The 16,554-nt window shown below is 43.7% G+C and overlaps 1 pseudogene; it reads right to left on the bottom strand.

Moving 5' to 3' along the window:
* Nucleotides 1-7,773: 7,773 nt before the first annotated feature.
* The window catches only part of LOC147887204 (uncharacterized), a 47,360-nt pseudogene continuing 38,579 nt past the window's right edge, over nucleotides 7,774-16,554 (bottom strand).

A 16,554-nucleotide genomic window follows, 5' to 3' on the forward strand; every position in this document is an offset into this window, starting at 1 on the left:
TTTTGAAAGAAAAATCATATTCTTGTAGAGCTGCCAACCATTTGGCCAACCGGCCCATGGGATTTGGTGATTGAAGAACCTGCTTTGCAAGACCAGTGCTAGTGAGTATAAAGAAGGACTTTCCAGCCACATAATGCTTAAATTTCTCAATGCAAAACACCAAAGACAAGGCATGCTTGTCGGCCTCTAAATAGTGTCGCTCAGTGTCGAGCAATTGTCGAGAAGCAAATCGAACGGGATACATGAACCGATCCTCCCCTTGCTAGAGAAGAATACCTGCCAGAGTGTGCTCACCAAACCCAGGATTGATATAGAAGGTCTTTGACCAGTCTGGATTGCGTAGAATGGGTTCTGAAGCCAGAGCATTCTTGATTTGTGCAAACCCATGATCACAATCCTCATTCCAAGAGAAATCAACCCCATCTTTTAATAGCATAGTCATGGGCCATGTCAAAGCAGCATACTGATCAATGAAGCGGCGATAGTATCCTACTAGATTGACAAATGAGCGTACCTAACGTTTGGTTGTAGGTGGGGAGAGTTTGAGGATGGCTTCTACCTTCTCGGGGTCAGGCTTGATGCCCTCAGATGAGACAACATGTCCCAATAACCTCCCTTGAGTGGCTCCAATGGTGCATTTCTCAGGGTTGAGACTGCCATTTGCATCATTGACCCTTTGGAATGCCAATCTAACCTTCATGATGTGCTCCTTACGTGATGAGAATATACAAAAATCATCTAAAAACACCTCTAAGAAATCCCCCAAATAAGGAGCAAACACCATCTGCATAAATCTTTGAAAGGTGGCAGGAGCATTGGTGAGGCCAAATGGCATTACTTTGAATGCAAATGTCCCCCAAGGTGTGGCAAATGTGGTTTTAAGCACATCTTCCTCGGCAATTCTGATTTGATAAAACCCCGAGTAACCATCACAGAAAGTATACATCTCATGACCACTTACCTTCTCAAGAATGAGGTCTTGAAAGGGTAGGGGATGATGATCCCTCTTGGTGGCAGCGTTGAGCTTCTTATAGTCAATGCAGACCCGCCACTTGTTGTTTTTCTTTGGGATGACTACCACTGGTGAAACCCATTCAGTATTGTGTATCGGAACAATAAACCCAGCCTCTACAAGCTTCTGCAACTCTGAGCGCAAAGCATCGGTCTGCAGGGGCCCTAATCTCCGATACTTCTGAGCCATAGGCTTTGCATCAGTCTATCTTGTGCTCTATGGCAGTCACATGGCGAAGGTGGTGGTAGCTAGTTGCAAAGAGATCAGGGAAATCTTTGAACATTTCAAGAAACTCATCTTTCTCACCTGGAGTGAGGTCTGGAGAAAGCATTGATTCGAGCTGTTGAGGACTAGCTGTTATCTTTTCTGCAGGTGGCAGGGTCGGAGACACCCCCATCATGTAAACTTCCTCCTCTGAGAATTCCTCCCCCCCGTCTGATTCTTCCATGGACTCAGACACTGAAGATGAGATAGTATCACTGTCATGCTCCTCTTCTTCTTCCGGTTCCATGGCGCCAGGTTGCACAGGGATTTACTCCTTGGAAGCACCAAAAGACATGTGTCCTGTCTTCCAATAGCTGACTGCATCACTTTTTCTCAACATGGTCTCCCGAGTATGGCAGGGTAACTTCTGCCTGTATCTTCAATGTCCACTACATAGAAATTGATAGTGGTGGTCAGCCCGTTGACAGTGATGGGCAAATCCTCAATGACTCCCATGGTGGCGAGTCGTCGACCATCTGCTACCTTGATTCGAGTGGAGAAATGCCTTGTACAATTCAAATTCAATTTCTTCATGATGCGAGGCACCATGATATTACATGCAGCTCCCCCATCAACACACACATTTTTGACATGGCAATTATCTATGATGACATCTACTGTGTGTGGGTGCCGATCAATTTCAGAGATAGAAGATACCTCTCGTACCTTTCCCTTTTTCTTGCTCTTCCTTGTTGAGAGACCTTGCTGCAGCTCACGTCTCACCTTAGGGCTTAATGCTATTAGTTGAGGGAGTGTGATGCTCAAAGAACGATGAGCAAGGTCTTGAACGACCGAATAGTCCTCTTGCCCTGAGCCGATGGGAAAATCCGAGGGTGACCACTTACTCCTGCGAGATCTTTTAGTCTTCTCTGTTGGTGGGTCTGCCATCTCAGCATCTGAGGGCTCTGAGAAGGACACCTTCTTCCTGGGGCGGCCCGGTCCACAGTTTGGAGAGGGGTCCGAGGTAGCACGAGTTCTTTTCCCGAGATCAAGGATCTCCACATCAGAATCCTCAGTGCCCGACTCACTTAGAAGATTCACCTTGGGAATATTGGGGCATTCTGTGCGATAATGACCCTTCTGGTGGCACTCGTAGCATACAACATTAGCACGATCTCTTGGAGGGCGGTTGGCTTGATTTCTGATGCCCACCATCTCAAGCCGAAGATCATTCAGGGCCTTGGCTAGGTCATTGACTCCAGGTTCTGTTGCAGGGGGGGCCTCTTTATTTGGAGGGGCCACGGGAGTAGAGAGGAGGGGAGCTCATGGGCGAGGCTGGGGGAAATCTTCGAGGAGGAGGATGAGGATATCCACCTTGTTAAGGGTAAGCATCTAAGGGAGGACCATACATTTGAGGTGGAGGCAGTGGATACATTCCTAATGAGGGGTGGGGGTATGCCCCTGAGTTAGACCCCCCAGGTTGTTGTTGCAGGAATGGAGGGGGATGCGGAGGGACAATCGTCTTCTTTGAAGCGGGGTTAGACTGAACTTTATCAAACTTTTGAGCAATCTCATGTGCTAGCACCATAGTTTCTCCCATTTAAGCTTAAGGCAGAATTCATCACTCGCTCCTGCTACAAGGTAGCCCAGCACATGCTGAGTCATTCCAGCTCGAAACCCGGCATTGTCCTCCTGTGTGGCAATCAAATGGTCCAGGAGCACGGCCGCTCGATCCACATATCGACGCGCCGTCTCACCTTCTGACTGCTTCAAATTTACCACCTGCAGGTACACATTCTCCGACTCCTCTTCTTTGCCGAAATACTCAATCATTGCTGCTGTCAACCTTGGCCAGCTTTGGCGAACATCTTCGGTTTGCTTCTCATACCACACTTGAGCCAAACCTTCTAGAAATGTGGGAAGAACCAATAGCCATCTGTCTTCAGTAAGAAAGTTGAGAGAGACACAACGGCGTTTGAAAGCCACAAGATACTCATTTGGATTTTCTTCTACCCGTCCACAAAACACGGGAATGTCAGCCATGCTTGGAAGATGGAAAAGAGGGGCTTATCTATGGACGAACAATAGTAAGAGGAAGCTTGAACTGAAAATTGGGTGAAGATACATCCAAAAAGCACACATAGGCAGGGTAGGGTGTGACTGGTGTAGTGTGAAATATTACACGAGAAGAATCTTCAGCATAGAATAGCACATAGACAATCTTAAAAGGACCAATCCTCATGATATCACATTGATCATTACATGCGAGGGTTAGAAGTGCGACGTTGCATGAGGTTGTTCATCAAGGCAAACAAGAATGCCATGACAAATGTCAGCAGTTGGAGAGCTTGCACATCACCTTCAGCTTCTTCCAGTTCTTGTAGTCGCCATTCTATTTCTTCAAGGGGTGTGCGGTCTGGCATCCTTCTTTTGAGCAATGTCCTTGAGAACCCTCCTGATGATCTTCTGAAGTCGGTGAACTCGTATCAAGTATGTCCAACACTTAGTTTCATGATGACCACAACCTTTGCATTCCTTACAAACGATCACCCTCCTTCGTGGCTTGCAGCTTTGTTGGGGTGGCGCTTCCACTCGCGTCATGCGTGATTGAAATACAAGCTTCACGTGCCAAGAAATCAGCAACAAGATTTCGAGCTCGAGGGATATGCTGAATTTTTACCTCTTCAAATTGGTTGCAAAGTTCCAAGGCTTGTTGATGTCGTGGAAGCAAGCCTTTGCTCCGCACCTTCCACCTTCCACTAACTTGTTCACACACTAGTTGAGAATCTCCTTGCACCTCCAATTGCTTGGCATGATGTTCTTGTGCCTTTTGTAGCCCAAAAATGAGCGCCGAGTACTCAGCTTGATTGCAAGTACTTGCGGGCGAAGACTTGCCGTAACAAAACTCTCACCACCCGGTGAAGTAAGCTTCACACCCACGCCAGCCGCCTTGGTCGAAGGTTTGTAAGCTCCATCAAATTGAAGAATCCAAGATGTCATCACACCAAGACTAGAATTCGGACATCCCAAGTTTCTCAGTAGTCCAAGATAGGTAGGAGGAGAGGGTGGGGAGAATTCAACACTTGAGCCAAACGTTCAGCACCAAATAAACTTGCAATTCTTTGTTGATAGTTTATCTTAAGCCCAAAAAGAATTACAATTTGAAGCTCGAAATGAGGCACAAAAGGCTGATTAGGTACAAATGGATTCCTTGGTCGAAACATTACGAACCATAGCCAAGGCCTAGAAACCTTTGTAATGAGATTGTGAATAAACCATTTAGGACGAGCTTTTCCACAGGAATCAACAAGCAGATGCGCCAAATCTCCCCCCAAGCTTGGGGAGCATCCCACCCTTCGAAGAAGGAAACCGTTTTGATTACCTCTGAAGTAGCAAGTAGTTCGATCACCGCACAATGAGTAGAAGTAAAGTCAAAATCCTCCCAGTGTATCAGTAGTTCGTCACCATGAATCATCCACGGTGTGTCATTCCACCCGTCATCACCATCAATAATGCACTGGACAATCATCCGTTGAAGGTCGACATGAAGATCAAGGAAGACATCTCGTGCATTGGTAGCCGTAAGGTGCGGAGGAACAGGCACCAATTCCTTAAACGCGTCGAGAAGTGACATAAATGTCCACCCTTCTCGTGAGGCGTGCGTTCGTGAAATGAGCTTGGAGAAGTTCTGAATTGGTAATCTAGCAAGAGATGTGGATAGAGCACATAAAATGAAATATTTTTGCTTTTTACAGCAAGAGCAAACTCCTTATGGTTAGAGAGTTACAGCTCCCGCAATTTCAATATATGAACAAAAATCATTACATTTTTACCACTTCCAACTTGTTAGCCCAATGATAAGACTCCTTCTTTTGTGAAGGGGGAGGTCTTGGGTTCCAATCCTACTCTTTAATAAAAAGAGAGGAGAGGAGAGGAGAAGGAGAAGAGAAAGAGAAAGAGCGCGACCAGAGCGCGCGGGATCTGCTGTTACTCTTTTGCAGGGGCTCAGGAAACAGTCCGCGACCAGAGCAGTCCAGAGAACTGTCGTGCAGAAAACTGTCCACAACCAGAAGTCGTGGCAGTCCAGAGAACTGAAGCGCAGAAAACTGTCTACAACCAGAGCGCGCGGGATCTGCTGTTACTCTTTTGCAAGGGCTCAGGAAACAGTCCGCAACCAGAGCAGTCCAGAGAACTGTCGTGCAGAAAACTGTCCACAACCAGAAGTCGCGGCAGTCCAGGGAACTGAAGCGCAGAAAACTGTCCACAACCAGAAGTCGCGGCAGTCCAGGGAACTGAAGCGCAGAAAACTGTCCACAACCAGAAGTCGCGGCAGTCCAGAGAACTGAAGCGCAGAAAACTGTCCACAACCAGAAGTCGCGGCAGTCCAGAGAACTGAAGCGCAGAAAACTGTCCACAACCAGAAGTCGCGGCAGTCCAGAGAACTGAAGCGCAGAAAACTGTCCGCAACCAGAAGTCACAGTAGTCCAGACAACTGAAGCGCAGAAAACTGTCCGCAACCAGAAGTCACAGCAGTTCAGAGAACTGTCACGCAGGAGACGCACGAACCAAATGCACGCGCTGTAACTTAGAAAGAGCACAGATGGTATAGTTTTGTTGATGTAACCCGTACGAATAGAAGATTCGCCACCAGCCGTGGAGATTCTTATCCCAGCAGCCACACCAAAACTTTTAGCCAGAAAAATTATCAAGATCAGAGGCTAGAGACTAAGTATGGCTACGCTCAAAGGCCATAGAGAAAAGGAGATCACAAGGGCGAAGGGATGTCATAGGGGTGAACAAGGAATTAGAAGTGGGGGGCGCGGGATCTGCTGTTACTCTTTTGCAGGGGCTCAGGAAACACAGAGCAGTCCAGAGAACTGTCGTGCAGAAAACTGTCCACAACCAGAAATCGCGGCAGTCCAGAGAACTGAAGCGCAAAAAACTGTCCGCAACCAGAAGTCATAGCAGTCCAGAGAACTGAAGCGTAGAAAACTGTCCGCAACCAGAAGTCGCAGTAGTCCAGAGAACTGAAGCGCAGAAAACTATCCGCAACCAGAAGTCACAGCAGTCCAGAGAACTGTCGCGCAGGAGACGCATGAACCGAATGCACGCGCAGTAGCTTAGAAAGAGCACAGATGGTATAGTTTTGTTGATGTGACCCGTACGAATAGAAGATTCGCCACCAGCCATGGAGATTCGTATCCCAGCAGCCACACCAAAACTTTTAGCCGGAAAAATTATCGAGATCAGAGGCTAGAGACTAAGTATGGCTACGCTCAAAGGCCATAGAGAAAAGGAGATCACGAGGGCGAAGGGATGTCATAGGGGTGAACAAGGAATTAGAAGTGGAGGGAAGGAAAAGGGAGACTATGACACAAGGGGAAAGGGAGAGGGGGAAGAGAAGCATGTACATGATAGGAGGAGGAATGTGGAGATGTAGACATCAAGGGAAGTGAGCCATACTTTATTGGAAAGAAGGGATGAGAGGGAAATATCAAAATACTAGCTAGGTAGCTTTACAAGAATGAGCGTGTCTCATCAAGGAATAGCCCCTTCCTTTTATAGCCAAAAGAGGGGTCTCTCCACATTAATGTATCCTCCCACATGCATGGTGTGTGTGGAAAAGTCTTCCATGTGGGCTAGGTGGGTACGCACTCTCAATTGTGTGCGACAACCCTTTGCCTCCATTTTCCACATAAATCAAGCCCCATATCTCAAGTCTATGATACTCCCTTGGTCTCTTTCCAATTTTATAATAGGTTCAAACCTCTAGGAGGACAAGCGGAGGGTTGGCACAAGGAATCTTGCCACCTCATCCTACTTTCCCCATTATTTAACTAGCTCTCTTTGTCCTTCTATACCTCCCCCACATGGGCCTATCCCATATGGAGGAAATAACTCAATATAATAGCCATCTCCACCCATTTTATATTGCTTCTCCCATGGACTTTGAGCCATATCTCACTTATTGCATCCTAGGTGGAGGGGTGGCACATGGAGGAGCCATGCCACCTTGCATTTTATAATATTACTATTATGGATTATGTACAACACACCTTATGGGTCCTCTTACATGGAAGGGTGGCACATGGTCGTGCCCTGCCACCTCAACCTTGGGCCCTATGCACACCATATTTGATTATACTATTGCCACATATACAAACACACATACATATTAATGCCTTTTTCCTTAGACAATTTTATCCATAACAGTACACATTATGTATAAATTCCATTCCCTCCATGTTTAAACTGACTATGTAGAACCTCCAAGGCTAGGTGGAATTCGGTCCATGACTTGCACCTTCACTTTGTCCCATAATCCACCTCAGATACCCGTTTGCAGCATCAAGCAATGGTGGAGTTTCCTTGCCCTATTGAAGCTTCACTTTTAACCATGAGTCAAAGCAACCACGAATCCGATGATACAATTCTGGAGTAATTTTAAAATGTAATCTGCACTCATCCCAATTTTTTAACATTAAAAAAGGTCATTCTGCCGATATAAACATATAAAGTTCTTCTCGTAGTGCAGCATCTCTCTTGATCTACATAGCTCATCCTTCAATATCAAGAATCATGGCATCAGTCTTTGTTTTAGCTATGACTACTCTACCTTCCTTAATGTCATTTTGAATTTGACCAATTTGATCCTCGGGGGGGTCACTCATCATATGTAACCCTATCACGTGAGTTCAACAGAAGGATTTTTTTAATTTCTAAAATTTACAGAAATAAATATACATAAGGGACTATTTAAATTCGTTTTGGAAAAAATTTACAGATTTGTATAGAAAAGGGGTACATTTTATTAATGAAATTTTTTACAGATAAGGGACTTTAAATATAGGCCTTGAACGCACGTGATATAGAGCGTTTATACATAGTGATGCCCCCGAGATTTGATCATCACTCAATCCACACAAGCATCTAAACAACATTGAGACTGTGGGTTGCCTATGGCATTTTCCATCTTGTGAATATTTGCCTGCAATGTAATCCCGAAGGATGGAGATCCAACCATCATAAATGGCTTCACTTGTGATTATCATATGTACATCCTTCGTGGCAAAGCTATTACCCAATGTTACCTTGCAAGTGTCAATGAAAGCCTGCAAAATATATGAATCCATTAGAATGCAATAATTAAGAAAACAGACTTATAAAAAATGATTCATAAAAGTATATCAATGCATGGAGATTGTCTCAAGATATTTTGAGACTCTAGGTTTGCCATCTTTGATATCTCCACACAAAAGTGTGCAGGACAATTGACTACAATCCTCACCTGGTGGGTGTGGTAGTAGTTCTTTCCTTGGGCCGTGCTGTTATCATCATTAGATGTGAATATTTTAGTAGCATATATTGAATGTTGTCCAGATAGTATCCAGTAGTGGCACTTGGTTAAATCCTTTTTATCTACCCTTTCTAGGGGCTGCTTTGTTTCAGGATTGAAAGGCATTAAATCCACTACAGTAGCAGGAGGCCTAGAGTTATAACCAAAGGCTGTAGCAAGCTTCTCCACATGCTCTTTGTTCAACCCTCTATATACATAGCTTGGAGGAGCTTTTTGACATCTTGCAACTGGAATTGGAAATGTTGCATGCAACCCGAATGGGCAATATTTTTCATATTCCACCAAGCCCGATGGTTTCTTTTGCCCTTTTTTTCCTATGACCTTTCCACTTGGCTCCAATTCACTACCACTGCTTCTTTCCACAACTGCTAGCATACCCTTTGGAGGTGTTACTTCTTGTGGTACATCAATTATAGTTAGCTTTCCTTTCTTTGCCCCTTCTCTGCTAACATCTGGTGCTTGAACCATAGTCTACTTTCCTTTCTTTGTTCCTTCCCCACTATCTTCCCCACTCTTACGCTTCTTTAATGTTGCTGAAACTTTGCGATATGATTCAATGATTGTTGTCACCTTTGTAATTTGATAGTAAGCATATCTCACAATACCACTAATCTTCAATATACCATTGCTAACATCTTTGTGTAAGCACCCTTTTATTGTAATTGGGAGGATGAACTATCAAAGCAACAAAGAAGTCATGTCAATAATATAACATAATCATAATTACACTAACGCATCATGATTATCGGTACACTTATCCTATAGCTTAGAATATTTGTAAGACCTTGTGCCAATCATGGGACTTGAGCCCACCATGCTTTTTTTTTTTTTAAAATGCTCCTTCCAAGCAACACATGTACCTTGTGGGTGTTTGAAAAGAGGCAATGTCCGCCCTAACCGCCGTTGCCTCCTCTCTCTTTAGAGGATCCACGTTGCTTTTGGGAGGAAAACTTTTCCTGAAGGACGCACTTGAGGCCACAAACAAGACATCCTATTCATAGCACGCAAGTCTTCTCGCACTCCTCTTGAGTCTTTGGAACCAACCAAGTGTGCCCAAATAGGAACCCCCACATTCTTGAAGATAATGCATGGGATCCAAGAGATGATTGATTTGTACCTACTAACCCCAATATGGAAGCTCGTGACAAATCGATAGCCTCTTCATACCACAAGGAGGTTCCTCTCCATTCGTCCTCCAAGCCTGAATCTAGTCACTTGCCTTCAAATATGGTGGTGGTGGATCAAGCTAACCTCCATGCATGAGATGGTCTAGCAAAAGGTATCGAGCATGACCTTCATAAACATTTTTCCTCATATGTTTGGAGTATCATGCAAGCGATTTCAAACCCCGTCCATAAATAGGACAAGCATAGTACGCACTTGTAACAAGTTCTGCACACGTGCATGAATGTGTTAGTATAAGACATGCGTTCGAAAGAGAGTCATAAAAGCATAATCCTATGTTATACACGTAAAGACACAACCATGTACCTATGCACTGATCTCTATATCCTGGGTAGTCATGCATGGTCCACATCAAGATACCCCTAACCAAAATATCATTGGTATGTCTAGGAGCTCTGGAAATATCAAAGACCCGCACTCCTCTCCATAAAGTCTGTAACTCCTCTATCAAAGGTGCCATCATTAGGAAAAAAGGGAGCTCATTTTGGGGCCTTTTAGAAGAGAGAGAAAATAGGCTCTCAACCAATCAGGAGTGGGCCAACGTAACGTTGAAAATTCAACAAAAGAAGATGAAAATAAGAAAAAGAAATAGTACTATATGTTCGTAGAAGCATGTCACATTAATGAGGTGATCTAATTTGAATCTTTTAAAAATTTATTTTCTGTGCAGAATTTGGTGATTCTGACACCGCAGACGCATCTGAAATGGCCCAAAACCCCAAAAACGGTAGTAGAAACGCTGGAATCGGACATCCGGAGGCCCGGAAACGGCCAAAAAAAGCCGAAAAGTGGGATTTGCAGCAAACGCGATCTGGCACCTTTTAAAATCTCAAAAGGTGCCAGATCGCGTTTTGCTGCAAATCCCACTTTTCGGCCTTTTTTGGCCGTTTTCGGACCTCCGGATGTCCAATTCGAGCGTTTCCAGTGCCGTTTTGGAGGTTTTGGGCCGTTCCGGACGCGTTTGCGGTGTCAGAATCACCAAATTCTGCACAAAAAAGTATTGCTCTTATATGAACATTGAATGTAAAGCATGTAAAAGAATATATTTATTCCTTTTCACACTGACATTTCTCACGCAAGTATCCATATTTTCTTGCTTTTGTAGAGAGAGAAAAGAGAAAATAGTGAATTTCTTACAGGGCCCCAAAATGAGCTCCCTTTTTTCCTAATGGTACATGTCCATATTTTTAGCCTTGTACTTCCCTGGCACAAGTAGTGCAAGCATGAGGTGTCCTTTATTATTAGCCATGGTGGGATATTGTAATTCGTGGGAACTCATTTGGCACCTTCTCTGCCCCCTCTTGCTCTAGTCCACTGTCTTTCTCCCTCTCCAACACCTTCTGTAGCAGCTACTCATTGTCTCTCCACTCCTAGCTATAGCACCTCCTACAATAGCAGCTACTCATCCCCCTCTGCTCTTTTTTTCTCCATTCCTAGCTATAGTACCTCCTGTAGTGGCTTCTCATCCCCCTGTGCTCTTTCTCCCTCCATTCCTAGCTACAACACCTCCTGGAGCAACTGCTCATCCCCCTCTACTCTTTCTCCCTCCATTCCTAGCTACAGCACCTCTTGGAGCTTCTCTCAAGCTTCAGTTGCACCCTCTATACCTTCTCCCTCTCTCTCCCTCTATCGGAGCTGCTCTCTCCCTCTAAGCTACATTTTCTACTCTGCTATTGCTGTTGTGACCTCTGTACAAGCATGGTGAGGAGACCATAGATGTACTCTATGTCCCACAGGAGCAAAAATGCACTAGGTGAATGGGTGCCTTGCACCTACAGCTTGAATGATTGGATAGTCATGAGAGGATCTGCCAAGGGTCCACATAAGCTTCCCAAGAGCAAAAGAGGTGATCTTTTGCATGAATGGAAGGGCTGCATCATGAAGTTCAAGCTTGGGAAGAAAGGATTGCTTGCAAAGGTGCAACACATCTACATGGGGAAGGACATGCGTCTTCCTCTGTCAAGCAATCAATCGATAATACCATCGCATTGTAAGCCTGCATTTTGTGTCCTGCATTTTGTGTAAGATTTTGAAGTGTAATGAGTCATCTTGAAATTGTATTTTGAAATAGAACCAATGTAATGAGTCAGTTTGAAATTGAATTTTGAAATAGCACTTATGCATAGCAGATGTATTTCCTTCAGACTTTGAGGAGTGGGAACCAGTAGAGTGCTTCTCAGGTAAGTTTAGTGCCATTCATGAGGATTTAGAAAGGCAAATGCATGCTAGAGAGAAGTCCTCTGCTCTGAAATAGAGAAGTATCTATTGGTATAATGCCAAGTACATTACTCCAAGGACAGCATCAGGCTATGGCCATCTTAAATGCATTGCAACACCACAACTTGAAGACATGGATTGCAGCATGGTGGACACAAGAACAATGCAATCATACAAGGAAAAGATTGCAAAGGATGTGGGCATGGCCATGAAGTTTACATTTGGCTTTAAATGGGTAAGGTTGTCTTGGTTTATTCCTTTGCACATTTTTACTTCTTGTTTTCATAATATCCAGATGCACAGAATAAAAACCATGTGGTCATGCAAGTGCCTACATGAGAATGCCCTTGAGGAATTGCTTGGGGTGAATTGGGGAAGCAGGTCAGGTGAACAAAAGGGTGATCTGTTTCAATGCCATGTATGTAAGGACAATGTGGTTGTCAAGTACCACATCTCTCACCAAATGTTATACTTTTCTTTCCAATATAGGCACTGGAAGAAAACAGGTGGTAGTTGGCTCCCCCTTGACTCTTACGATGATGATAATATAGGGGTAAGTTTATGTATTGGTTCTCATTAAGGAGATGTCAAGAATGTGACTGTCACATCATAGTGGACTCTTAGGGACGTGCAGGAACACCTATTGGTCATGGAGGATGGCATGTCTGAGTCCTTTGACTTTACTTTAGATGGTGAAAAGGTAGGAAAGTGTGCAGAGAACCTCATGCATAGCGCCACTTTTATCCCTCCTACAATATTGAAGATTGTCTTGAAAATGTGGGGTGGAACAATTGTCGATTTTGACATTTTCCAATTGATAGTTGTGCAATTAATTTTGATGTTTTGAGTGGTTTTGTTTCATGTTAATGTCAAGTTTTTCCCAAAAAAATTTTTAATTCTTTTTATTTTCTATATTTACAACATTGGGGCATATATAGGTTATAAAGTTACTTTAGTTTCAAAGTTTCACTATCATAGCCATAGTTCTCCTAGCTACCAAACTACCATGGATTCTGCTAGGTCTCCCTTCCATGATTTGATCTCCTGTACTCCATTAACTAATAGAGAGGAGGATTTATTTCCAGTCTTTGGTAAGAGCATAAATGTCCTAGGCACCTACTTGGGAGCCCAAGATGATTTTGAAGACCTCATCAAGTACATGCAAAACTACATCACGAGTTTTGCATATCAACTTGATGAGTCTACAAAAATATGGGTCCCAATTGATTATTTGAAGTACTTTTTCAATCAAGAACAAGTTCGTGAAGTGTTTAGATCACTTTCGAGCCTAGCTCACACCCCTAGGGCTTAGGGAGGTGGACACTGATGACCTCCTAGCATGTGGAGTCATCAGAAACACAGGAAATAGGTTCCTATCTCGGGAAATGACCTTTATTTTCCTTCTTTAAGAGGGACAAATGGAAGAGGAGGCCTCTGTGAAGATAGTGGGAGAGAGGAAAGGAGTCTCACTTGCGGCTTTCTCACATACACAATGGGGGAATACACACACAGGTGGAGGCTGAAAACAGTTTTCCTCTTCTTAGTTGTGTAAGCCAAAAGAACTCTAGTACAAAGAAATAGAAGAACCCTATCTGTGGGTCTCAATCCAAACTCAACTAACTAAGGTGGCATACTAACTGAGCCACAAACTACAGTAGATAAGGATAGCTGTCATCCAGCTATTATTCATGGGCGGTGTACCAACCGCATCTACAGCTAACAAGTCGGTGACATAAATGCACAACAGTCACCCTGGCATATCATGAGTGGAGCTCGATATCTCAACACTCCCCCTCGAGCTCAATCCCAATTCTTGCACACCAAGCAGGTCTCTGAACTTGCGCAGCTTCTCTGCACCCAATGCCTTTGTGAATATGTCAGCGACCTGATCCTCTGTGCTGACATAAACTAGATCAATAAGACCTAGTAAAACCTTCTCCTGCACATAGTGATAATGCACCTCAATGTGCTTTGTTCTAGCATGATAGACTGGGTTATTTGCCAAGTGTATACTGCTCATGTTGTCACAATAAATGAAAACTGGCCCATCTGTTGACTGATGCATATCATAAAGTAGCTTATGCAACCAAGCTACCTCACATGCAGCCATTGCTGCACCCCTGTACTCAGCCTTTGTGCTTGACAAGGCAACTGTAGGCTGTTTCTTGCTGCTCCAGGTGACTGCAGCGCTCCCACAAGAGAACACATATCCACTGGTAGATCCTCTATCAAAAATACTACCAGCCCAATCAGCATTAGTGTATCCATGCAACTGTATCTGAACCCCAGCCTCATAAAATAGTCCATACTGCAATGTGGACTTCACATACCTGAGTATGCGTCTAGCCGCATCCAAATGCGGTTTCCTTGGAGCCTACATAAACTGACTTACCAATCCAATAGCATAGCTTAAATCTGGCCTGGTAATAGTCATATAAATCAAACTTCCTACTATGCGTCTGTACATAGTACGGTCTTCCAGAAGCTCACCTGCATCTGTGCTCAGCTTCACATTCTGCTCCAAAGGAACGGAAATAGGCTTACAGCCTGTCATCCCATATTTGGACAGCATGTCCAATCCATACTGCCTCCACAAGAGCTGTATCCCACTTGGTGATCTAATTACCTCAATGCCCAAGAAATAACGCAGCTCTCCCAAATCCTTCATCTCAAACTTCTGCTTCAATAGCATTTTCACATGAAGGATATCTTCATCACTATCACCTGTGATGATCAAATCATCAACATAAATGACAAGCAGCATAATACCTTTCTTTGTTTTTCTCACATAGAGTGAGAAATCTGCCTTGGAAATCTAAAAGCCAATAGTGACAAGATACTGTCCTATCTTGTCAGACCATGCTCTAGGTGCTTGCTTCAAGCCATACAAGGCTTTCTTCAACTTGCAAACAAACTCAGGATGAATAGCATGAACATAACCTGGTGGCTGCTCCATAAAGACCTCTTCTTGAAAATCACCATGCAAGAAGGCATTCTTTACATCCATCTGATGTAAAGACCATCCCTTTGATGCAGCCATAGCAATGACTACCCTTATAGTTGCCATCCTTGCAACTGGACTGAATGTTTCTTCATAATCAATACCATATGTCTGTGCATACCCCTTGACAACTAATCTTGCCTTGTATCTATTCACAGAACCATCTGCATTGTGCTTGATCTTATAAACCCACTTACAGCTAATTGCATTCTTGTCTTTAGGTAAAGGCACCAATTCCCATGTAGCATTTGCTTCCAAGGCATCCATTTCTTCATCCATGGCTTTCTCCCATTTTTCATTTCCCGTGGCTTGCTCAAAAGAAGTAGGTTCTAGTTCTTGTATCACTTTGACCATATAGGCATAGTGAATGGCTGTAAATCCATCATATTTCAGCCTATCCACAGGATACCTAGCTCTGGTAGACCTGCGCAAAATAGGCTCACTTCCAGGTGCTCTCAAAACATCCCTGGTCTTCCTTACTCTAGGACCTGTAACAACAGAAGGAATACCCAACTCATCATCAGTGCTCTGTTCTGAGCCACTAGATTCACCATCCACATAAGAGTGACCTGCATTCACATCAAACATGGGCTGATCTACCTTCTCTTTTCCTTTTCGTGATACCTGCGTACACTATCTGCATTGCTTTGAGGAGATTCTCCTGATCTCAATCTGCCTGTCCATGGCGAAGTATGTGAACCACTGCTAGAGGACACTGCAGGTCCACTGATATTTTGTGATTGCTACTGTGAATTCTGTGCAGCATTACCATTTTGTGCATCTACATTAATCATCACATTTACTGGTTTATACTAGCTGCTCATCTCATCAAAAACAACATCTCTGCTCACTATAAACTTACGAGTAGAAGGGTTATAGCATCTATACCCTTTTTGCTACAGAGAATAACCAATAAACACGCACTTCTCAGCTTTTGCATCCAACTTGGACCTCAACTCATCTGGCACATGAACATAGGCAATGCAACCAAAAATTTTCAAATGAGAAATGTCTAGTTTCCTACCAGTATACATCTCCTCTAGCGTCATGCCATGTATTCCTGTAGTGGGAGTCCTGTTCATTATGTAAACTACTGTAGCAACTGCTTCAGCCTAATAATAATCTGGTAGATCTTTTTCATTTAGCATGGCCCGAGATACCTCTCCAATATGCCTGTTTTTCCTTTCTGCAAGTCCATTTTGTGTGGGGTATGACTGCATGAATATTGTTGCTTTATGCCATGCTCCTATGGGAACCTTGCAAACTCATTTGAGAGGTACTCTCCCCCTCCATCTGACCTTAGGCATTTTATTTACAAGCCTGTTTCTTTTTCAACCATAGCTTTAAACGCTTTGAAGTGCCCAAACACTTCACTTTTCTTTTTCATAAAATACACCCAAACTTTTCTACTGAAGTCATCAATAAAAGTGACAAAATAGTGACAGCCTCCAATAGATGCAGCTTTAGTAGTCCACACATCAGAGTGGATTAATTCCAATGGCTTTTTACTCTCTTGAACATGCCTAAGAAATGGTTTCCTTGCCTATTTTCCAAATTGACAGGCTTCACAAACCTTAT

The sequence above is a fragment of the Dipteris shenzhenensis genome, chromosome 23 (genome assembly GCF_047967505.1).
Source record: "Dipteris shenzhenensis isolate YYH24624 ecotype China chromosome 23, Dip_SZ_1.0, whole genome shotgun sequence".
NCBI lineage: Eukaryota > Viridiplantae > Streptophyta > Polypodiopsida > Gleicheniales > Dipteridaceae > Dipteris > Dipteris shenzhenensis.